Raw genomic sequence first — 25820 nt, forward strand, 5'->3', positions numbered from 1 at the left:
TTTCTCCTATCCTAGCTAATATGCAGAGATTGGAATAAACAGAAGAAGGGTGCTGATCAGCCATAAAAGAGTAGGGTCAAAAAAGTAGCCAAGTAGCCATGAAAAAAAAAAGTTTTTACTGATCTGATTTTTATCTATTAAATAAGCACATTCTTTTCATGATTACACTTGGCCACATCAATGTGTCTCCACCAAATGGATATAAAACTGATCTTCAATTCCAGCGCTATATGTAGATAAACACTACCGTGATTATGCTTATGCCGGGCAGCAAATTTAAAAGATATGATACATTATTTGATTCCAAGTGAGTTTGCCTAGTGTGTGTGTGTGTGTGTGCACTGTGTAATTTTCCCCTTGGGCTTGTCATTGGTAAGACTCATTATGCATGTCAGCTATGCTTATTGTGGTGTTTATTTTCAGTTTAAGTCAGCGATCTGTATCAAATACATGTGCATCTGTTGCATGTTATTTCTGCAACAACATGCATCTGTTCCATTCTTTGTTATTATTTACAATTATTATTTACATCACTTGCGTGATGCAAGTCTTATGCAAATACTCATTAACAGCTGTGATGTTTTGCTATGCTGACATAGCGCTGTCTGGGTGGAGTGAAGTTAAAAATGTGGCATTTACACTTCCCGAGGAAAGGACTGACTAGGCAGCAGTCTCTAGAGAGATGGAGAAATTGAGGGCAGATGCTGGGAAAATGGATGAGTCATCAAAGGCCACAGGGAATTGGACAGGCTCAGTGGCCACAGGGAATTGGACAGGATTGGCAGCCACAGGGGAGATTACTGGGTCGGCGGCCACTGAGGAGATGATTGGCTTTGTGAACGCTGGGGAAATGGGTATGACTTCGTTGGCCTTAAGGGAAAAGATTGAGTTGTTGGCCCCTGTAGAAGTCGTTGGCAGCCGAAAGGGAAGGGACTGACACGGCAAGCTGTAGCTACCTAGATCCCCTCCTGTGGAGCTTCAGCAGACTCGGGCACAGGGACACGTCTCTTCCTCCTCCTGCTCTTGGGGCTGATGAAGAACTATGGCAGACTCGGCCACCTCCTGGTGGTCAGCTGCGGTCTCGGGCGCCCCCTTGCAGTCGGCAGCATGCTCAGGAGCCTCCATGCGGTCGGTGGTGGGCCCAAGCATCCCCTGGCGGTCATTGTTTGTCTCAGGTAGTGGGAAGAACTACCGCAGTGCCCACTTCAGGTGAGGGAGTTTTGTTGTCCACGGGCTGAGGCAAAGAGAGGGAGTCCTCCAAAGCACAGGCTGATATAACTCACACCACTTGATGGCCAAGTTCATGGTTTCCGAGAGACTCTCCCCTTCACTCCTGACCGGAATACAAGACCTGATGGGCTCATTCAGACCTGCTGTGAATAGGTTTATCAGGCATGCCTGATTGAAATTTAGACCCAAGGACAACACCAAAAACTCCAAAGCATACACCCTCACCGACCTATCCTCCTGATAAAACTCAAAGAGCATCTTGACCCGAGAAGCTCTCAGTACAGCAGGGGAACAGGGTTCAAAGAAAATGCCCATGATTCCTGCTGGGTCCAGTCTGGCCAGATTGTTATGTCATGAAGTGGAAGTTAGAAACCACCGCAAGAATGTGATCAAAGGGCTTTTATTCAAAATAAATAAAATACAAACAAAAACTCTATCAATGGAGAAAAACAACAGAAACAAGAACAATCAAAATAGATAACAAACATAAAACCGACTGAGACTAAATTGGAGCCGACAAAACTCACGAAACTCACAAAACAATCTGGAAAGGACATGAGGGAAAAAGGCACAATTTATTTAAAGGAAACACATGAGGAACAAGTGACAACAATTAACACAAGGAGGACTTGACGGGGAGGCGTGGCAAGGGGAAACAAGGAGGCGGAGTCAAGGGAGCACATGGCTGACAAAAAGTATCTAGAACACAAAACAAACACACACACACAACCAAAACAGACAAACAGAGGGCAGTCCAGACGGGATCTAGTTAGTTATTTAGACATCTGTTAATATTTTTTACCCCCCTTAGGTCCTTCCTAGGGTGAATGTTAATGGGTTGAAAAGCAGAAACGTGAAGCTTGAATTTTTATTAAAGTACTTACCAAAAAATAAAAAACAAATAATACAAAAAAATTTTGGTGGACTACTTTTTTAGGTGGATTAACTTCTGGTTATGGATGTCTTGGCCTATAATTTAAGTCGTTATTTGAAATATAAATGGTTAACCACTGATAATTCAACAGAATCACATGGGAAGTCGGTATGTTATTTCTGGGACTTCCGGTACCCTAGGATCGCTACATTATGTAGTGATCGCTACAAGCAGTATATCCTATCAGACATTTTTGCATCAGCTCCAGCATGTATACCTTCCCCTGTCGTGCGACCGTAAGCGTGTTGCATCAGCAGCGTGGGAGATCCGGGTTCGGGTGGTGCGTTGAAACCAGGAAGTAATCTCCCCTGAAGCTTTAAAAATGACTAATAAGCTTAAAATTGTCTTATTGACACCATTTGAAGCGTAGCGCCAAAATAATGATTTTAAGATTATGTCTTGTGCACTGGATTAGTCTTCATATGGGTTTGGAGTGACATAAGGGTATGTAAATTTGACAGAATTTTCATTTTTGCGTAAACTAATCCTATACCTTGTAAGTTATCCAGTACATTTCTTTGATGTAGTGTATCTAGAGAGTACATAACTGTGTAAGTAGTTGTGTAAGCATGTTTTTATTTGTGTATCTGAGACAGTTGATATTATATGTGCACATATATTGAAGTACTTACTGTGGTATCCATCAAAGAAAGAACAGGATGTTGGAACGGTTGCAGGGCGGGTTGGTGGTTATGAAGATTCCACAGGCCCTCTGGCCAGAAGCCACATGAGGCTGAAGCAAAAGCTGCAATTCTTGTCTTACAATGCGAAAGTACAGAGCAACATGAATGCTGTATTGTCATATGAGTTATGATATTGTATGAAGACATAAGCATTTAAAAGAAGAAAGGCTGGAATTTATAGACAAGTGATGTCAGATGTTATGTTTTAGTTTCTATTTATTAGTACTTTTTATAAGTCACCGAGACAATTCAAAGGCAAGACCTGCATGAGTGAAGAGGCCTTGGGATGTGGCTTTTGTTTTGATATTTCCCAGTAAAATGATAATGATATGCTCATAGCATCTGTTTCTAGTTGCCTGTCTCCATTGAAACTACAAGTGCCTGTTGGTATTATTATTTCCCCAGAGTTATGGTTTGTCTTGGTGAGGTTAGAGGGGCTCATATCTTTTATCTTTTACAACTCAACCCACTCAACAGAGGTCACATAATCTTGCCTTCAAAATACTTGCCACCCATGCAGAGATAATTGGTTTATTTTCAATAAAATACAAGTTACTGTCATAGTAAGTGCACCATAATTAATCAAATGTCAAATATATGGTATTGATTTTTTATTGCTGTCCTTATTAAATGTTTTGTAGGCCTCAGTAGTAGAGAACCAGGTACAGCTTTGTCTCTGTAAAGTAGCTGGAATCTACAAAATAGACAAAATAGTAGTATTTTTAGGTTAAATTAAATAAAGCAGATTTTTTTATATACTTAAAAAGAAAATTCAGAATGTAAAAGTTGGAAGTATTGTTTCAATGGTAAACTTTACATACGCAAATGTCCTAACCATGTCCACCTGGTGCTATAACCATTCATTTGGTACCATTTGAACACACTGGGATTGACATTAATGGGCTGTTCAATCTACTTAGTGTTCACAATATACTACACAACCAAACCGGGGTGTAACCCCGGTGTCTTGGCCAATTTCCCCCATTGGCCCTTATCAATCATGGCTGCCTAATAATCCCCATCCATTAAGTGGCTCAATAATTCTACTCTCTCCTCTCCACCACGAGCCGGTGTGTGGTGAGCGTACTGGTGCACTATGGCTGCCGTCGCATCATCCAGGTGGATGCTGCACACTGGTGGTGGTTGAGGAGAGTTCCCTGTTCACTGTGTAAAGCACTTTGAGTGTAGTGTCAGAAAAGCGCTATATAAATGTAACAATCGTTCGTTCATTCATTCAAACAGAATCACAAAAATAGTGATAAATGTTTTTGCCTCACCTGCCATGATCTCACAGGGAAATCGGCTACAAAAGGTCGAATATTTTTGTATAAAATTGTTCTACACTTTCGAATGTCCAAACTTTCCCTTCAAGTGGACAAAGTTCATACTAAAGAGCAAACATTATACAAATAAAATATGTATGTATGATTTTTGTAAACATTTGAGTAGCGATTACATTAATATACTCCTAACCCAAAATCCTAACCCTAATCATAATAGTACTGAGATCTAAACAACATTGTTTCACTTAATTATGTGTAGGGATGGTAATTTTTTGCTCTGTAGATTCAAAATAACCAACTCATAGATCAACTTTATATTCGTTTTTTTTTTTTAACTACTATGTACTTGCATTTGATAAAATATATTTATGTATGTACGTGATGTTGCATTGTACTTACATCTAAAGTTCCTCGATTTAATTACATCTGAAGTTACACTGTTAACCTTACCCCCAAAGCTAAACCTATCCCAACCCTTACCCTAAACCCTAACCCTACTCCAAAGTAGCAGCAAATGTGTATTTTGTTAGAAAATTGCAGAACAACACGTGGTTACATTCAAATACATTGTGCACTTTAAAGTTAGTACATAGTAGTTAAAGACACCAAATATAAAATGTGACCGAACCAACTCATGTTGTGTGTGTTTTGTACTGTAGATGGGAATAAGTGTTTTATTCACATAGGCCGAAAAATGCTAATTCGAGAACCATTTGCTGGAAATGAAATAGTTTGGTTCTGGTATTTAAACAAAAAATAGAAGTACAATTGTGTCCTCAGTTTTCAACCCTACTGTAGTAGCTCCACTAGCCAGAGATCAAAAGGAATGTGACTTCAAAGATTTTCTGGGCATGAACATTCACCGCTTGGTGGCGCTTGTCCGGAATTAGCTCAGAATATTCGTTGCTAACACACCGATTTCTCGTATGATCATGCTGCATTGTTCTGTAAAACTGTAGTCTCACCCCAAACTCACACCAGTGGTTTGGCTAGTGTTGTTATGGCCGTCCCAGTCCAACATGATCACACGGGAAGTCTGCAAGTTGTTTCCGGTACCCTAGGATCAGCCATATTATGCCAACTCACCGACAAGTGGCATCTCCTATCAGATATTTTTGCATCGGCTCCAGTGTTTTTACCTTCCCCTGTGGCGCAACCGGAAGCATGTTGCATCAGTAGCGTGGGAGACACAGTTTCGGATCCTGTATTAAAACTAGGAAGTAATCACTTTCGCATAATCAGTGACAAGCACGATTTTAAGGTTGCATTTCCCCCCCAACATTAAGTTTTTACTCCACTGATGGTTAGGTTAAGGTTTGGAGCTCACACATGGCCATATGCCAAACAACATTTACCGCTTTGGCCACTGGAGGCAGTGTTTTGAATTTTGGTAAGCACAAGCCGATTTTAGCTTAAGAAAAGTTAACCTACCCATTTGTACCCATTTGGTACCACTAGTGCAAAAATGTCCATCAAGGCATGCTCAATATGTATTCTGCAAATAAATTGCCATATGAAGCATTCAGTAGGTCATGACATTTTTAAATCCAGTGCCATAGCATTACAGATTTTTTTTTACAAGTTTTGTGAAAGTATGATTTTGTCTGCAACAAAAAATTGAGAGAGAAGTCAGTGGAATACAAGGGTGATAAAGTGCAGCTTTCATGCCTGCTGACATGGCTCCATCCACTGGACTGGATCTGGTGCCCCCTTTTTAGTGAGATCGGTCAGTGGGCTGGTGACAGTCAAATAATTAGGCACAGCCCTACGATAATAGCCAGCCACCCCCAGGAATTGTCTAACCTCCTTTTTGGTCTTAGGTCTGGGTAGGCTGCAATCACTGCAGTTTTATCAATTTGGGGCTGCACCTGCCCGTGACCCAAGTGGAAGCCCAGATACCTTACTTCCACCCACCCAATTGCGCACTTCTTTGGGTTTGCCATGAGTCCTGCTCACCTCAACAACCTGAATTGGTCCTGAGTCCATGAGCTGCTGAATTGTAGCCGGGGCCCTGAACAAAGCGAATGGAAGCGTCATGAATTGGTGTAATCCAAACAGTGTGGAAAATGTTGTCTTTTCACTGGACATGGGAGTTATGGGGATCTGCCAATATCCCTTTGTTAAATCCAGTGTCAAATGAAAGCGAGCCCTGCCTAACTGATCGAGCAGTTCATCAACCCGGACATTGGGTATGCATCAAATTTAGACACTGCATTGCCTTTTCTATAATCCACACAGAAACGGACTGAGCCGTCACTCATCAGAACCAACACCACCGGGCTGGCCCAGTCACTGTGGGATTCTTCTATGACCCCCATATCTTTAATTCTTCCTGAACCACTTTTTTTTTTGTGCTTGGGTAATCGGTAGGGACGACTGTGTACCACTACCCCTAGGGTCGTTTCGATATGGTGCTCTGTGATATTGTATGACCAGGAAGAAGTGAGAACAAGTCGGAGAATTCTACTTGCAACCTGGCAACCTCCGTGACTTGTGACAGTGAGAGGTGGTCTCCACAACTGACCGAGGTGACTCGATCGGTGGCTTTTAAGTTCACCTCCGGTCCGAGCTCCTCCCTGTCCAGAACCACCATCGTCAAAGTCATGGGGACTGCCCCTCTCCATGTTCTTTTTTTGGAGGGGGGATTTTCTCCCCTTTTTCTCCCCAATTTGGAATCCCCAATTCCCAATGCGATCTAAGTCCTCATGGTGGCATAGTGACTGTCTTCAATCCGGTGGTGGAGGATGAATCTCAGTTGCCTCCGCATCTGAGATCATCAATCCATGCATCTTATCACGTGGCTTGTTGAGCGTGTTACTGCAGTGTGTGGAGGCTTCACACTATTCTCTGTGGCATCTACTCATAACTCACCACATGCCCCACTGAGAGCGAGAACCACATTATAGCGACCATGAGGAGGTTACCCCATGTGACTCTACCCTCCCAAGCAACCGGGTCAAATTGGTTGCTTAGGAGACCTGGCTGGAGTCACTCAGCACGCCCTGGATTCGAGCTTGCGACTCCAGGGGTGGCAGTCAGCATTTTTACTCACTGAGCTATCCAGGCCCCCTCTCTCTATGGTTTTAGGAGATTGAGGTGGTAAATCTGTTGTGCTCCGCCTCTATCCATTCGTTTAACCTCATAATTTATTTCCCTGACTCGCCGTGTGACCTCAAAGGGCCCTTGCCACTTAGCGAGTAATTTAGAGCTCGATGTGGGGAGCAATACAAGGACTTTATCTCCCGGTGTAAATACCTGTAGTCTCCTGTGTTAATTGCCCCAGTGTGTGGAGTTTTGCTCTCAGATAAAGAACGTATTGAATTTAGTTTTTGCTGTTTGAAGGTCCCTCCTCCCAATTTTCCCGTAGGACGTCAAGCACGCCACATGGTCAACGCCCGTACAATAATTCAGATGGGGAGAACCCTGTGGAGGCTTGCGGAACATCTCGAAATGCAAATTATAGTGGCTCGAGCCACTTGTCCCAATTTCAAGCATCTCAGTGCACGAACTTACGAATCATATTCTTTAGTATCTGATTAAAACGTTCGATGAAGCCATCCATTTGGGGGTGGTAAATGCTGGTCCGAATCTATTTAATCCCCAATAATTTGCTCAGTTCGCGTAGTATACGTGACATAAATGTCGTACCCTGATCAGTGAGAATTTCTTTCAGAATCACCGCGAGATTATTCTGAAGAGTGTCTCCGCAACACTATGTGCTGAGATGTTGTGCAGAGGCACTGCTTCCGGATATCACATTGCGTAGTCCACCAGAACCAACACAAAGCGATGCTCGCGTGATGTCTGCTCTAATGGCCCGACAAGGTCGTAGCCAGTTCTTTCAAAGGGGACCTCTATCAATGGAAGGGGGCACAATGGTGCTCTTGGGTGTCCAGCGGATTCACCAGCTGACATTCATGGCATGCTGCATACCACCTGTGAACATCCCTGTGAATACCCGGCCAATAGAAATGGGCCATTGTACTGTTTAGTGTTTTTTCTTGCCCTAAGTGACCCCCTCATGGGATTATGATGAGCCGTCTGGAATAGCATTTCCCGATGGCTCTTTGTTATTAACAATTGGGATGGCTTTGTCTGAGCATCCTGTATCACTCGATACAACCGATCCTTAATAATAAAAAAAATACGGGTATGAGAGTGCAATGTCTGGCTAGAGGCATTGACCATCAATCACTTTCACTTGGTCAAAGGCGTGGCTAAGGGTCTGGCCTCACGTCTGCTTCAGAGGGATATCCCCTGCAGGGAATCCTCTAAGGCATCATCCTGATGTGGAGCTGTCATAGACAGCCCCAACACCGCCTCCCCAGCCAGTGAATCGCATCTTACACACGATAGGCTTTGTTATGGAACCCATCCACACAAATTCCCCTCAACAAAGTTGTAAATTCTGGCCAATTCGTACCCAAAATTAGTGGATGGTTGAGGCAGGGTGTAACCGCCACTTCTATTCTATGCTTTTGCCCTTTGAATTGAATAGTGATGGGCACTAAGGGGTAATCATGAATATCCCCATACACACACCTTACCTTCACCCACCGGCTTGTATCCAAAGCCTCAGATTGAACCAAGCTTTGGTGAATGGAGGTTTGATTACAACCTGAATCCACCAAGGCTTTATATGTACCCCCCTTAATACTCACAGGTATCCGGTACGCTCCTGCTTGATCAGGGGCGACCTGTGGTGTGTCGGGGACCCGGAACAATGTCTCCACCTCCATCATGGGACATCGGTCCTGGAAATGCCCTACAGCTCCAGCAGACCGGCCCAGACTTCATGCCAGCAGCAGATTCACCAGCCTGTGGGGGAGAGCGGAGAAGGTTAGGGGAAACTGGTGGGATGAACAGGCGACGGGACCAGGGAAACGGTTTTGGGGTAGGAATTCCCCGTTTCCAGAGAACAGGATGAGGGAAAGGAGAGGGGAAGGGGGAGGGAGGAGAGAGAGAGAGAGAGAGAGAGAGAGAGAGAGAGAGAGAGAGAGAAGAAGAGCCTGATGTTGAGCCTGGTGGATGCCAGCGAGGGTCTTGAAGATTTTGGCCAGCGGCGAGGACTCCATGATGACGTATCCTTCCTTCAAACAATCCCGGGTTTCGGCACCACTGACTTTCTTGAGTTCTTTCTGAAGGAGAAAGCGGGAGCTGAGTAAAAAATCCAAGGTGAGTTTTATTTCTACACTTTTCAGTGTCAATCAACAAACTGATTTTTAACACAACATAAATGCATGAGCACCCCGTCAGCATCGTGCATCTCTCTCTATCCCCTCCAGTAGTCTAGACACCCTGTTTATCCCTCTCCAGCTCTCAGTGAAACACAGAACAGAAATTTCCCACAGGTGTCAATCTTTACTGTTCTCTTTCTGTCCGGCCATACTCTCCACAGATGTCATTCGGCCACGCCCACATCACCACAGTAATATATGCACTGTTTCCAGAGTTAAGCAGCACATTCATTTGTATCGAATTATTCTGTAGCCCGTAATGTAAGTTAACATTGACGAATAGATACCATGCGAATTTAAAATATTTTCAGAAATCAGAAACAATACACATTAAGTTTTATTCTCTCTTTAAGTTCCATCCCCATACTCTGTGATACGTAGAGGTATAAATGTCTATTTCAATCATTTGGTTTTCCTCTATTGCAATAATGAATCATGGTGGAGCTAGGTCACGTGCCCGAGTTCCACACAGATTGATGGTCTGCACTCAAGCGCTGGTGCAAAACCAAACATTCCACATCCAGTGATGTCAAACTGTCTGATTCCAGGTGCAACCACAACTCGAGGGCTGCCATAACTGACCACACACTCATATAGACTCTACACTTGCTAAATTAATCTGCAAAGGCTTTGCAGTCATTCGCTCTGAACCAAATTAGGTCATATGTTTCATATTCCGATGTTTTTTATTTCAGTCAACTAATTGTGCTCTCACCTTTCATCTGGTATTTTGAAACCCCATGGCTTTCTAAATAATGATCTACAAAGCATTTAAAAACTTTGAGATAATGGCGCCATTTACTGAAAATAAACAATATCATGTAAAAGGGACCAAAAAGTATGTGCACACTTAAGTCACACTTAAATAAACAATGCTAGAGCTTTTCTCAGAACTAACTTCAATTTTATGAGTCATTCATACTTTTTAAAATGTGGTTTAAGTATCCAAATAGTTTTTTGTTGGTAACTGTAATTCAGCACAGCCATAGATAAGACTCGTACCAATGATTTAATGTACTGATACTTTCTTACATTTACATTTACATTTACATTTATTCATTTGGCAGACGCTTTTATCCAAAGCGACTTACAAGAGAGGAAAACATAAGCGAATCATCTTAGGAGACAGTGGTATAAAAAGTGCTGTATTACAAAGTATCACTAGCATCATAATAGTATTCAAAATAGAATACATTTTCTTCTTTTTTTTTTTTTAATGACTGGTTAAGTGCTCATGGAAAAGATGTGTTTTTAGTTGTTTTTTGAAGACAGAGAGTGAGTCAGCTTCACGGATGGAGTTGGGAAGGTCGTTCCACCAATGTGGTATGATGAAGCTGAAAGTCCGGGAAAGTGTTCTGGTGCCTCTTTGTGTTGGTACAACAAGGCGACGTTCTTTAGCCGACCGCAGACTTCTAGTGGGCGCGTAGCTCTGCATAAATGATTTTAGGTATGCTGGAGCAGACCCAGTAACTGTTCTGTATGCCAGCATCAGAGCCTTGAATTTGATATGTGCATCAACCGGTAGCCAGTGGAGAGAGACAAGGAGTGGTGTAACATGTGCTCTCTTTGGTTCATTAAAGACTAGACGTGCTGCTGCATTCTGGATCATTTGGAGGGGTCTAGTTGCACATGCAGGGAGGCCTGCAATGAGAGCGTTACAGTAGTCCAGTCTAGTTATGACAAGTGACTGGACAAGCAGTTGTGTGGCATGTTCAGAGAGGAAGGGTCGTATCTTCCTGATATTGTAGAGTGTAAATCTACATGATCTTGCGGTCTTTGAGATGTGGTCTGTGAAATTTAGTCTGTTGTCGATGGTTACCCCTAGATTTCTGACCGATTTGGAAGTTGTTACTGTAGTTGCACCCAGCTGCGCGGTGATGTTGTGTACATCAGGGTTGGCTGGAAAGACAAGGAGTTCAGTCTTGGCTGGGTTGAGTTGCAGGTGGTGCTCCTTCATCCAGGCCGAGATGTCCACCAGGCAGGCAGAAATTTGAGCAGTCACTGTGGTGTCATTGGGCTGGAAAGACAAGTAGAGTTGCGTGTCATCAGTGTAACAGTGGTAGGAGAAACCATGTGCTTGAATGATGGGTCCCAGTGATGTTGTGTATATAGAGAAGAGAAGTGGCCCAAGCACTGATCCCTGAGGTACCCCAGTAAGTAGCTGATGTGGCTTGGATACCTCACCTCTCCAGGCTACCTTGAAGGACATACCTGAGAGATAGGAATTAAACCAGTCAAGCACAGTTCCTGTGATGCCCAGTGAGGAAAGGGTAGAGAGTAATATCTGATAGTTGACTGTGTCAAAGGCTGCAGAAAGGTCCAGCAGAATCAGGACTGATGATCTGGATTCAGCTTTCGTTCGTCTCAGCGACTCAGTGACAGACAGCAGGGCGGTCTCGGTGGAGTGTCCACTTTTAAAGCCTGACTGATTCTCATCCAGCAGCTTGTTCTGTGAGAGATAGGCAGAGATTTGATTGAAAACAGCCCTTTCAAGTGTTTTTGCCATGAATGATATGAGAGAGACTGGTCTGTAGTGTTCTATTTGTATGGGATTAAGTGCGGGTTTCTTCAGCAGCGGGGTTACTTGAGCCTGCTTAAATGTAGTGGGAAAGGTGCCTGTAAGTAGAGATGTGTTAATTATGTGTGTGAGTGCAGGTAGGATGGATGGAGAAATGGCCTGGAGAAGGTGGGAACGAATGGGGTCAAGGGAACAGGTGGTGGGGTGGTTGGAGAGGAGGAGTTTAGAGACCTCAGTGTCAGTCAGAGGAGAGAACATGGAGACAGAAGAGTTGCATACAGGAGACAGGTGTTTGACAAGGTGTGGTGCCGAGAATGTATTGCTGATGGCTGCAACCTTATTAGTAAAAAATGTGGCGAAGGCATCTGCTGTCAGTGATGTGTCAGGCGGTGGAGGGGGAGGGCAGAGAAGTGTGTTGAATTGTGTTGAATTGTGTGTTGTATTCTTCTAATACCTAAGTCGCATCTATTTTGAAGAATTTTGTAGTATCTGATTTCAGTTCACCATACTATATGTTAAACAGCACATTGTAGTTTAATCTTGTTGCAGATAAAATATGAATGAGAACATAAATTATACCATATGCCTGTTGACTAAGCTGTTCAGGTTCAGATTTTCTATACAGAGATATTATGGTTTTCTTAAACCACTATAATGTGGTCTCAGATAACTGGGGACAGTTTCATTAGACAATTCCCTATTGTTACCAGTCTGTTGCTAGTTTAGGTCAGATGTTTATGCAGGACACATCTGAATCACTCAAAAGTGCAAAGAGTCCTGGGGTGAATCTCACGGAAATAAGTGCAGGTCAAATTTTATAACAAATTGAAATATTTTTGCATTGTTTTCATGACTATTAAGCACATTTTCCCAACAAATTCTCAATCCTGTAATGACTCCGGACATTTTACTTTACCTTTTTCTTCTTCTTCCTCTTTAGATTCCTTTGTTTCTAATGATAAATCTCATTAGATTCTCATTGCTGTAATACAGTAATTATTTACTTGCAGTACAACTTCGGACACTGTCATGATCCATGGGAACATTTTTATTCAAACTAACAGATTTAAACTTTTTTATGTTTTTATATGAAGGTCTCATTATGATTGAATGGGGACATTTTTTATCAGGCCTTCATAATTTATTTTTGGTACTTTTCAAAATTCCTTTTATGCATAGATTTTATTGTATTAGTCTTTTTTCATACCCAGACTTTCAGTATTAAACAATGATCCATTATAAAAATACTAATCATCAGATTTAAAACTATGAACACCTAAACAAAGTGTGTCAGTATTTATTGTGTAAAAATTATTTGTATCAATTTTTCAAATTATTACTGTCCCATATATGTGGCGTCCTTTCCACCAAACAATTTAGCCCCTCACCATTTTTTTTTCTCTCAAAAGTTAGTGTACTTCTTAACCGACAAAAGTCAACAAAAAAGTGTCAGTGAAGCTCATGCTTGAGATGAAATATGAGACAAGTGATGTTTGAAATTCAGCAGCTAGAGTGCTGACTATAACCAAGAAATATGATCGTATCAGCCCAATTTTATCATCACTACATTGTCTACCTTTTGAGTTTCATATAAATTTTAAAATTCTGCTTATTACTTACAAATCTTTAAATGGTCTAGCTCCTCAGTACTCAAGCAACATTCTATTACGTTATAATCCATCATCATGTTCACTACAATTGCAAAATTTTCAGGCCTGTTGATAGTACCTACAGTAGAATATCAAAATCCAAAGAAAGGAGGTAGATACTTTTCCTATTTGATTCCTAAACTATGGAATAGCCTTCCTAGCATTGTTCGGGACTCAGACACACTCTCTCAGCTAAAGTCTAGACTAAACACTCATCTCTTCATCCAGGCATGCACATAATTGATCCCTCAACCCCTAGTTATGTTTCGTTAGTCAGGTCTGCTGGAACTGGAAACACCACATATTCTTTAACTCAGCTTTAAATTCAATGGCAACCACACCAATATTTTTCTATTTGTTTCCCTGGTTCATCCTCAAGATACATATCATGAGGTTTCCAGAGCCTGCCAGATCCAGCTCCGGTCAAGCCTGATGTCCCAATTCCACCACGATGATTACTAGCTGCAGCCTGTGCCAACCAGACAGTGAGGGGCGCGTCAATGATCACTGTTTGCATCTCTTCAATCTATTACGATTGACTTACAGAGGTTGAACTGCTGCCAACTCCAACAGTACAACAAGAGATACCTCGGACTAGGTATGGACTTCACTCTCTTAAAAAAGGAATACATAGACATTAAATTAAGGCCAACTAAAGTCTTCATCAGCAAAATAAAAAGAACATTTAATCTATGTGCACTTCTGCAGTCAATTCGGGATGGACTTCAAAGACCCTAAATCATTAATCTTACAGTTCATACAACATCTTTTAGTTTTAAACATTACCCACCAACATCTACTCAGTTTAATCTCATAAAACAAGATTAGTATTACACATAGACAACTAATATTTGCATTATATTCATGCTGTATAGCCAGTGGGGAACTGGCTCCCCCAGCTGAGCCTGGTTTCTTCCAAGGTAATTTTTTCATCTTGGAGTTTTGTGTTCCTTGCCACTGTCGCCTTTGGCTTGCGCACTGGGGCCCTAAAGACAATAATTGGCAAGATTTTCAATGGCATTATTCATTTCAACCGCACAGTGAGAGTTTTAGGGCATTACAGCATAATTTGATGGCAGGTGCAAAATGTATAATCATCATCATTCTCTGAAAAATCTCATAACTTTTCTTTTAGCTTAGCATCCATTTTGGTCAGTCTTTGGAAGTGATATCTTTACATGCAGTTACCTTTCCTTATTTTTTAAAGGACTTCAGGTTTTTTATTCTTTTTTTTTCTTCCTGGTATTTCATGCTTGTTTTATTTTTTAAATCTTGATCTCTAATGAGAGTACTTTCTAAAGCAGCCAGACAGAGAAAATTGCCTATGCTTCAACCGGATGCTATACAAGGTTATAAAAGTGCTATCTTCTGGACAGGCCACATTAAGTCGGACACACAATTAATCTGGCCACTTTCTCTAGAGATTACATGACTATCCTAGTGAAAGGGAAATTACTGTGAGGCTGGAGGTTAAATAGAATGCAATAGATCATCAATAGTGCTGTACCATAGCCTGGTGTTTTATTTGGAGAGAGGTGGAAGATGACTTCATCCCTTGAGCTGTTGCACTAATTTCTTCCTGGCTGTTAATTGTTCATAAGCCGTTCCATCCGCTTCGCTCAACGCTACTCATACAGCTTGAATGACTGTAGCCACATTTCAAGACAGGTAATGGATATCCAGATGCCTCAATCCACTAATGGACTGAATGCGATCTTCAGATTTGCCTGCAGGGTTGACTAATTCTGAGAAAATGGTTTTGAATGGACAAGATGAGGAAGACAAATATGTGGTGGTGCTCTACCAAATAAAGGTGAAGTTGAGTAGGAAATAAAATACATTGGAAAAAATATATTTCTTACTCAGTATTTACTAAGTTTTATTGTTAAGTAAAAATATCTAAAACGATACATTTACTTTAGAAGTGAAATTACGTACTGCAAGCTATAGAGTCAGATTGACAGTCAAATTTAACATCTTCCTTCAAAAGCTTTTTGTTCCAATATGGTTCAAAATAGCAAAATTACTGTATATTACAAACCTACAAGTTAATAAAAGAAGAAGCTAATTATGTTGGAGAGTCACTTTAGCTTTATTTGATTTCTCTCATAGAAATTGGGCTAAGTATTTCTCTGGCATGTCTGTTTGCTAACAGATATTTAACACACTGTGTGAAATTTCCCCAGTGATGGTGGTTCTGTGTCTGTGGTCTGAGTTTGGAGTCAAAGCAGAGGAAGAGATTAGTGGAGAAGACATTCATACTATCCCTCCTAAACTTCAAGCCAAAGTTTTATCAGATATACTGTATTTATTCTGAATGCTTCTACTATAACTCATGTTGTGTATGAAAAAAAAAAGTCTCTTGTGTGAATTTACTTTGAATTGGGTGACAATGATAGCTGAATTTAATTTGTGAGCTTTCCACTGCTATAATTTCAAGAGGTAGAACTACCGTTTAAACAAATAAAGCTCCACACAGCAAGGATTATGATGAGTATATTTAAGCTAAAGCGGAGGCTGATTCAGCAAAAAAAAAAAAAGTTAATGTGAGGAAGGAACATACAAAAAAATTAAGAAATCTTACCAATTTAATGTGAGCATAACAGGAGGCTGTTCAGAATTCAGTTAATGTGAGTTAATAATGTCCTTTTTGTTACAGTGTTTTGTTTATAACTTAGAACAGTTACTCTGAAACATGAGAAACATTTAGACTCACAGAGAAGTTATTATTTACATTTCCTTCAAAGATTTGTAATTAATTATCAATGATTTGAAACAAGGTCGTTTAAAAAAAGCAAAGAGAACCACCTAACTATCTGTATCAGCAGAGGTTGTTCTAAATAATCAGATATCGTTTTCGGGAGATGTTGTTCTAAATAAATGGATATTGTATCGGCAGAAGCTGTTCTAAGTGATCGGATATCAGTATCGGCAGATGTTGCTTTAAATGATTGAATATTAGTATTAGCAGATGTTCTAAATGATCGGATATCGGTATCGGCAGATGTTCTAAATTTTCTGTATTCGTGAACGTTGTTCTAAATAATCGGATATCGGCAGATGTTGTTCTAAATAATCAGATACGGGTATCGACAGACAATGTTCTAAATAATCAGATATCATATTAGCAGATGCTGTTTTAAATAATCAGATATTGGTGTTGGCAGATGTTTTTCCAAATAATCGGATATTGTATTGGCAGATGTTGTTCTAATAATAATATATCATATCTGCATACATTCTAAATAATCAGATATCTGTGTTGGCAGATGTTGATCTAAATAATCAGATATTGGTATTCATAAAGGCTCATAGTGAATAAAGTTATTATTTAAATTTCTTTCAAGTTTTGTAATTAATTATCATAGATCACCAAACTATCGCTGTCTGCAGAGGTTGATCTAAATAATCAGATATAATTATCGGCAGATGTTATTCTAAAAAATCAGATATTGGCATCAGCAGATGTTGTTCTAAATAAACAAATATCATATTGGCTGATGTTGTTCCAAGTGTCCTGATATCAATATCGGCAGATGTTGTTACATCATATATCAGTTTCTGTGAGGATATGTGCATTCTTACTAGGACTTATTTAACATACAACAATGACAAACCGTGGTTTACAGCAGAATTCAGGCAGCTTCGTCAGGCCAAAGAGGATGCTTACAGAGGTGGGGATAAAGTCTTGTACAATCAGACCAGGAACACACTGAATAAGGAAATCAGAGTGGCTAAAAAAAGATACTCTGAGAAGCTGAAAAAACAAGTTTTCAGCTAACAACCCTGCATCAGTGTGGAGTGGCATGAAACAACTCATGAATTACAGGACTCCTGCCCCCAACACTGTAGGGGACGAACACCTGGCTGATGACTTGAATGTGTTCTACTGTATATTTGAAAGGCCCAATCTCACACCCCACACCTGCTCTGACCTTCACTTCACACAAACACCAACACCTGCAACCCCCCTCCTCCCCCCTCCTGCTACTCAACCTGCACTTAAGATCTGTGAAGAAGAGGTGTGCCATGTCTTCCAAAAACAAAAGACAAGGAAAGAACAGGGCCCAGATGGCATTTCACCCACTTGTCTTAGATCCTGTGCTAACCAGCTGGCCCCCATCTTCACACTGATCTTCAATAGATCACTGGAGCAGTGTGAAGTCCCATGCTGCTTCAAATGCTCAATCATCATTCCTGTCCCAAAGACCCCCAAAATCACAGGACTTAATGATTACAGACCCATTGCCCTGACGTCTGTGGTCATGAAATCATTTGAGAGACTGGTGTTGGCCCACCTGAAGGACATCACTGGACCCTTTCTAGATCCCCTTCAATTTGCTTATCGAGCAAACAGATCTGTGGAGGATGCAGTCAACATGGGATTGCATCATAACCTGCAACATCTGGTAAGAACAGGGACATACTGTATGCAAGGATCCTTTTTATGGACTTCAGTTCGGCTTTCAACACCATCATCCCTGCTATTCTCCATAATAAATTACACCAACTCTCTGTTCCCATGTCTACCTGTCAGTGGATTACCAGCTTTCTGACAGGCAGCAGCCAGTGAGACAAGGGAAATTCACTTCCAGCACCTGTACAATCAGCACAGGTGCCCCCCCGGGATGTGTGCTCTCCCCACTACTCTTCTCCCTGTATACAAACGACTGCACCGCCAAGGACCCCTATGTAAAGTTCCTGAAGTTTGCAGATGATGATGAGTCTGTATACAGAAGGGAGGTTGAACAGCTGGCTGTCTGGTGCAATCAAAACAATCTGGAGCTGGACACGCTCAAAATGGTGGAGATGATTGTGGACTTTAGGAGGAACACCCCAACACTGACCCCCCTCACCATTCTAAACAGCACTGTGGCAGCAGTGGAATCATTCAGGTTCCTGGGCACTACCATCTCACAGGACCTGAAGTGGGAGACCCACATTGACCCCATTGTGGAAAAGGCCCAGCAGAGGTTGTACTTCCTTCGCCAGTTGAGGAAGCTCAACCTGCCACAGGCGCTGATGATACTAAACATATATGGTTGTGCTGAAAAGTTTGCATACCCTTGGAGAATTGGTAATATATGTACCATTTTTAAAGAAAACATGAGTGAGCAGGCAAAACACATTTCTTTTATTTCTTATTGGATTCATATTCAACTGTAGGTTATAACAGAATGGCACAATCATAAAACAAAACATGGCAACAAAGAAAAAAATTAAATTACCCCTGTTCAAAAGTCTGCATACCCTTAGTTCTTAATACTGTATATTGCCCCCTTTAGCATCAATGACAGCGTGCAGTCTTTTGTAATAGTTGTCTATGAGGCCCGAAATTCTTGCAGGTGGTATAGCTGCCCATTCATCTTGGCAAAATGCCTCCAGGTCATGCAAAGTCTTTGGTCGTCTTGCATGAACCGCACGTTTGAGATCTCCCCAGAATGGCTCGATGATATTAAGGTCAGGAGACTGTGATGGTCACTCCAGAACCTTCACCTTTGTCTGCTGTAACCACTGGAGGGTCATCTTGGCCTTGTGCTTAGGGTCATTGTCGTGCTGGAAAGTCCAAGAGTGTCCCATGTGCAGAAGAATGCAAATTGTCTGCCAGTATTTTTTGATAACATTCTGCATTCATCTTGCCATCAATTTTCACAAGATTCCCCGTGCCTTTAGAGCTCACACACCCCCAAAACATCAGTGAGCCACCACCATGCTTCACAGTGGGGATGGTATTCTTTTCACTATAGGCCTTGTTGACCCCTCTCCAAACATAGCACTTATGGTTGTGACCATAAAGCTCAATTTTGGTCTCGTCACTCCAAATTACAGTGTGCCAGAAGCTGTGAGGCATGTCAAGGTGTTGTCGGGCATATTGTAACCAAGCTTTTTTGTGGCATTGGCACAGTAAAGGCTTCTTTCTGGCAACTCAATCATGCAGCTCATTTTTGTTCAAGTATCATCATATTGTGCTCCTTGAAACAACCACACCGTCTTTTTCCAGCAGCCTGTATTTCTCCTGAGGTTACCTGTGGGTTTTTCTTTGTATCCCGAACAATTCTTCTGGCAGTTGTGGCTGAAATATTTCTTGGTCTACCTGACCTTGGCTTGGTATCAAGAGATCCCCGATTTTTCCATTACTTAATAAGTGATTGAACAGTACTGACTGGCATTTTCAAGGCTTTGGATATCTTTTTTATATCCTTTACCATCTTTATAAAGTTCCATTACCTTGTTACGCAGGTCTTTTGACAGTTCATTTCTGCTCCCCATGGCTCAGTATCTAGCCTACTCAGTGCATCCACGTGAGAGCTAACAAACTCATTGACTATTTATACACAGACACTAATTGCAATTTAAAAAGCCACAGGTGTGGGAAATTAACCTTTAATTGCCATTTAAACCTGTGTGTGTCACCTTGTGTCTGTAACAAGGCCAAACATTCAAGGGTATGTAAACTTTTGATCAGGGCCATTTGGGTGATTTCTGTTATCATTATGATTTAAAAAGGAACCAAACAACTATGTGATAATAAATGGCTTCATATGATCACTATCCTTAAATAAAATACATTTTTTTTTGCATGATCAGTCATATTTTCAAAATCAATGCCAAAATTTCACAATTTCTGCCAGGGTATGCAAATTTTTGAGCACAACTGTATATATATATACACTACTTGTCAAAACTTTTGAAACACTTGACTGAAATATTTCTCATGATCTTACAAATCTTTTGATCTGAAGGCGTATGCTTAAATGCTTGAAATTAATTTTGTAGAAAAAAAATATAATTGTGCTACCATATTAATTTATTTAATTATAAAACGATAATTTAATAAAAAATAAATTAAAAAAATAGTTTTTGAAATTGATGACTTGGACCAAATAATAAAGAAATGCAGCCAATAAGTGCCCAACAAAGATGGGAAAATGTTTAAAAAGCATCCCAGGGTGATACCTCAAGAAGTTGGTTGAGAAAATGTCAAGAGTACATGTTTGCAAATTCTAGGCAAAGGGTGACTACTTTGAAGATGCTAAAATATAACAGTTTTGATTTATTTTGGATTTTGTTTAGTCACAACATAATTCCCATAGTTCCATTTATGTTATTCCATAGTTTTATTATTCTATTATTCTAAAATGTGAAAAAAAAAAAAAAAAAAAAAAAATTATAATAAAGAATGAGTGTTTCAAAACTTTTGACCAGTAGTAAATATATATATATATATATATATATATATATATATATATATATATATATATATATATATATATACAAAATTGTTAGAAATAATTAGATATTTGTATCATCAGATGTTGTTCTAAAAGATGTGTATCAGTACACAAATTTAGTATTTGCGCTTCCCTAATAATGACACAGCAGTCTCTACAAATGATTGTACATAAAATATATAGATATTTTTAAATGCTGAAACTATGTGTAGATGTGATAAGAACTTCTGCCTATCCAAAATTAGTGAGTACTTATTATTTAACTGACATAACTCACAAGAATGTGGAATATATAGTTTTTCACGTGGGTATTTACGTAGTTTACTTGCTACTAAGTGCCTAAAATAAAAACTCTCAATATTGTTAAAAAAAGTTATGCCTCTTACCTAATAAATTTTGGTTGTTTCCAGGCAGACTGATTAAAAACCCTGCATGCCCTTACACACGGAAGTTGCATAAATCCAGCCAATCAGAAATCGAGAAAGTACTTTCCAGTTTTGTATGCAATATGCATCAGATGGACTGTGGGTGGTAATCTGAGGCTGAGACTCTAAAGAAGTAGTTCTCTGGGGCTACAGAGAATTCAACCCTAAGGAAAAATGAAGACTAAGTACAGTTCATACCAAGTAAGGTTAGTGAACTTTCTTCCGGTTGAACATAATGTGTATAAACTGGAAAATGAAATATCACCCCAGATAGAAAAACACAGCCTTAAATGAAAACAAGGAGACGACATGAGAGGTTACTGAAATTTTGGATGCATTTTCACAAAAGCAAAGGCCTAGTTCATAAACCTCTCTCTGTTTGCTTAATTTATTGGTGTCATCATAGGAAGTTTAAAGGTTGAAGCTACAGCAACGTGAAACCCAAGAGGAAACAATGTTTTCCTGTGAGCATAAAAAAAAAAAAAAACACACACAAAGAAAAAAAAACCTCACCTCCCATGAAAAACGAGGAGAAAAAAGGTTGACTTCCTGATTCAAATCAGTGAGTAACTCTGCGAATGGAATAATATTTTGAAATAAAACATGTTTTCAGGAAATAGTTTACAGACAGCCTTCGGCTAATTCTGCTGGGCCGTAGATTTGGAAGACTCTATATATCAGACAAGATCTTTGTGGAAAAAAAAACCTTAATGTGCTGTGTGAGACACATATCGCCTGCAAAAACGTACGATAACTGCTGGTTGCCAAACAAACTCTAAAGGTGAGCTCTGACCTTACACACTATGATGACCTGGTCACCCAGTGCTCTTTAGGTGTCTGATGGTAATGTTAGGAATACTGACTGTCAGCAGCTCTAAATGAATAATGTCCAAATGTTTTTAAGGACATGGAATACCTTATACATAAAAGTGAAGTGTGTAAATGTTTTGATATTAAAATACTTTCTTGTATCACAGCTTAATATGCAGAGAAAACTATAAGTAATAGACAGTAGCATTGGCTTAACCAATGGTGTGAGATTGGGGCAGGAAAATTTATTTGTCTAATCAATAGTAAAAGGTTCTGGAAACCAATTTTAAAAAAGTCATTATTTTTAACAAATGTATTAATTTATTTTTTGCAGGGGTGGGAAATCACCTACCGTATACAAAATTGCCCGACAATTACAATATATATATTACGGTACATCCCGCAGTTGGAAGTCTGACTTTTCCAAGTAGTAAAAAAATAAATATACAATTGTTTTAATGGAACCCAGCATCAGTGTCATAAATCAATACAAATAAAATGTCTTTTGCATATTTACTTTAAATGTGATATCATTTATTGAAAATCATATTTTATTTATTTATCCTTAATGTCAATCAACAATTGAAAGGAATCAGTCAATAAATACAACTGAATATTACTGTATAATAATTTCTAAATGAGGAAAAATTTATCATTACTGATATATCAGTATTAATATATTATATCCAATATACAGTATATGGCTTAAGGTGTAAAATAAAACTGCTGTATAGTCAACTTTATTTTATTTTAATATTATTTAAATCAGAAACGATTTGGACAGCTATCAATCACTTTGAAATATAAATATAAAGATGTTTTTGCTGTATTTTATTACAACCAAAGTCTTTGGCTCAGTCCAAAGTTTTTGTTAAAATACATACTATACCCATACAGTTTCCCCCAAGCCCTTGAACACTACATCTAAAGGCTGTTAGATAATTGAATGTGACATGCAAGGTTAGAGGTGCACGGTGAGACATTTTCTTATGTTCATTCTTGCATGGACTGAATTTGATGAAGTCCTGTGTGCGTCTTAGAACCAAAGTGCTTAACGGGTGAAATTGTAATGGGATTCAAATCAAGTGTGGAAGCTAATTTTTCCTGCTTTAATTTAAAGGAGCTCATTAATTATGGCCTTATTTATTCAGCTGGGAACATTTATAACTTAAAGGGATAGTTCACCCAAAAATGAAAATTCTTTGATAATTTACTCACCCTCATGCCATCTGAGATGTGTATGACTTCCTTTCTTCTGCAAAACACTTTTGAAGATTTGTAGAAAAAGATCCAGGCTCAGCAGGTCCTTAGAATGGGAGAGGATGGTGATTAGATATTTCTAGGTCCAAAAAGCACAGGCAGTCAGCATAAGAGTAATCCATCCTATCTCCAGTGGAGACATTAATGTCTTCTAAAGCGCATCAATCACTTTGTGTGCGAAAAGGAATGATATTTAAGCACTTTTTAACTATAAAAGTTTGCTTCCAGTCAGGCGTTGACGAATGGCCGAATTTACCCGAGTGCTCCCGTGATGTAAGTGCGATGGCACGTGAACTGACGAGTGACAGACACACAACCATTGAGTCGAAGGAAGGTGCCAACACGCTTGTGTCACAGGAGCACTCGGGTAAATTCAACCATTCATCAACAAATAACTGGAAACTATTTTTATATTTAAAAAGTGCTTAAATATCGTTCTTTTTCGCACACAAAGTGATCGATTTGCTTTAGAAGACATAAACTGGTTTAGTAACGAAAGTTTGGGGCCTTTTTTAATTTTGTAATTTCATCAGCCAAGTTTGAGATCTGGGCCGTATACACAAAAAAAAAAAAATCTTAAGGCTAAAAGTAGCTCCTAATGCGGAAATTTAGGAGCAACTCTTAAAAATGAGTCGCATGTCACTCCTAATTATAACTTTAACACTAAAAGTAGCTCCTAAACCCACGATCTGAAGCATGGCTGCTGCCATCAATCCACATTAAAAACAATATATTAGAATATTATTGTGACCTTGACCGTTTAAAAAGGAATCACCTGAGTCACAGTTGAGTCGATGTATTTTAATAATATAATATTATAATATTATAAATATTATATTGTGACATTGACCTTCCAAAAAAAGGTATCGCCTGAATCGCGAGGGCGTTTTCATTATTGTAACTTAGTTAAAGATGCAGTTGCCTCTCCTACAAACTGAAACAACCCAATTACACTGGAGATAAAGGTTTTGACAACTCTGCGTTCCCTGGCGACATCAAAATAAAACTGTGTAACATGGATGAATTGGGAATTTCTGTCATCTGTCAGCAGAATAATCTATCAAACTATCCACCTTTTTCACAGGCAGCGAAATTACCCATCATGCTTAGCACGTTTTTCCAATTCGGATGCTACAGACGTCCGCTTCGCAGCTTATTCCCATTACCAAGAACTAAAATATCACTAACAACAGTCAAAAACGGTAGAACAGTCTGTTTACTTAACGTAAATCACTTTCTCACTAAAGTCTGCGAATGGACAATAGGTTTCGACAGCAATCCCCGAATAGATGAGTACACAATCACACACATTTACATGGCAAAGTTACTGGACTCTAGCGCTCGCTGCACGCGCCCTGTATGTGTGTGTGTGAAATCGAGAGATAGAGAGACAGACATACAGCACGCAGAGAGAGAGAGAGAATCCACGTATATGATGCACTAGATTTCAACGCGTTTCCTGTTGAGCACTTCAATATGAAAACAGCCAATTTCCAGATATTTAGGGAATTTAGAAATCCTGACCGGATGCGTTTTAAGGTTTGAAAAAGAGGACATGTCCGTGAAAAGAGGTTGTAGGGTCATCATAGGTTCCATTTAAAAATCTTCAGATCTGAGGTATGTACTTTTGCATTATTTCACACAGACTGCTGAGAACAACTCTGTCTCTCCCTCATTCACATATACCCACAGTGCGACATGAGATATGAACATCGTAAACATGATTAATAATAATAATAATAATAATAATAATAATAATAAAGGAGCTTTGCTTAAATGTTTTTCATCTTTGTTATCTTCCAAAATGATGGACAGCATTTGGAATTATCTGTCAATATTTTAAAAAATAGGCAAGTGACAGAATTAGTTTAATGCAACCTCTGATTATTACTGTAATATTTAATGTGTGTGCTCATGTATTTCATGTCTTTTATTCTGAAAAGCTTAGTTCCTGTTTCATGTCATGTGTTCCTGGTCATGTGATGTCCTGTTTTCCCTCCATGTTCATGTTTCTTGTTTTCATTGGTTTATTGTCTTGTTATCTTGTTTGGAGTTCTGTTTGTTCATTGGTTTATGTTCTCCCATGTCCAAGTATTTAAGCCCTCATGTTTTCCATTGTTGGTTGTCAGGTATTGTAATTGGTAATGTTGTCAAGTTTATGTCAAGCAATGTTAATGTCATGCCAAATTTATGTCAAGTTTAGTCAAGTTCATATGTTTTATGTTTCTTTCATGTTTGTTGCAAGGGTTTACTGGATTTCACGTTTAGTAAGAAATTTGCACTTGGGTTCTTCATTTCATCATAATCGTCATTGCCAGCAGCAACATCGTTACAATTACATCTGGTTCGACACAAAATGTTTCAGCATTGGCAGCTTTTGGAGGTGCTTATCGTTGTGACACTAATTTTCTTGTAGTTTTTAAGCCACCTTTAGTTGTTATAACACGCTATGACAGCGCATATTCATTCAGAGCCTCCACTGCTCACCATCACTTGTAAAATGAGTCTAGCTGATAACAACAACTAAGCGAAGTGTGGAGCATCTGAGAGGAAATCTTT

The sequence above is a fragment of the Myxocyprinus asiaticus genome, chromosome 49 (assembly GCF_019703515.2).
Source record: "Myxocyprinus asiaticus isolate MX2 ecotype Aquarium Trade chromosome 49, UBuf_Myxa_2, whole genome shotgun sequence".
Lineage (NCBI taxonomy): Eukaryota > Metazoa > Chordata > Actinopteri > Cypriniformes > Catostomidae > Myxocyprinus > Myxocyprinus asiaticus.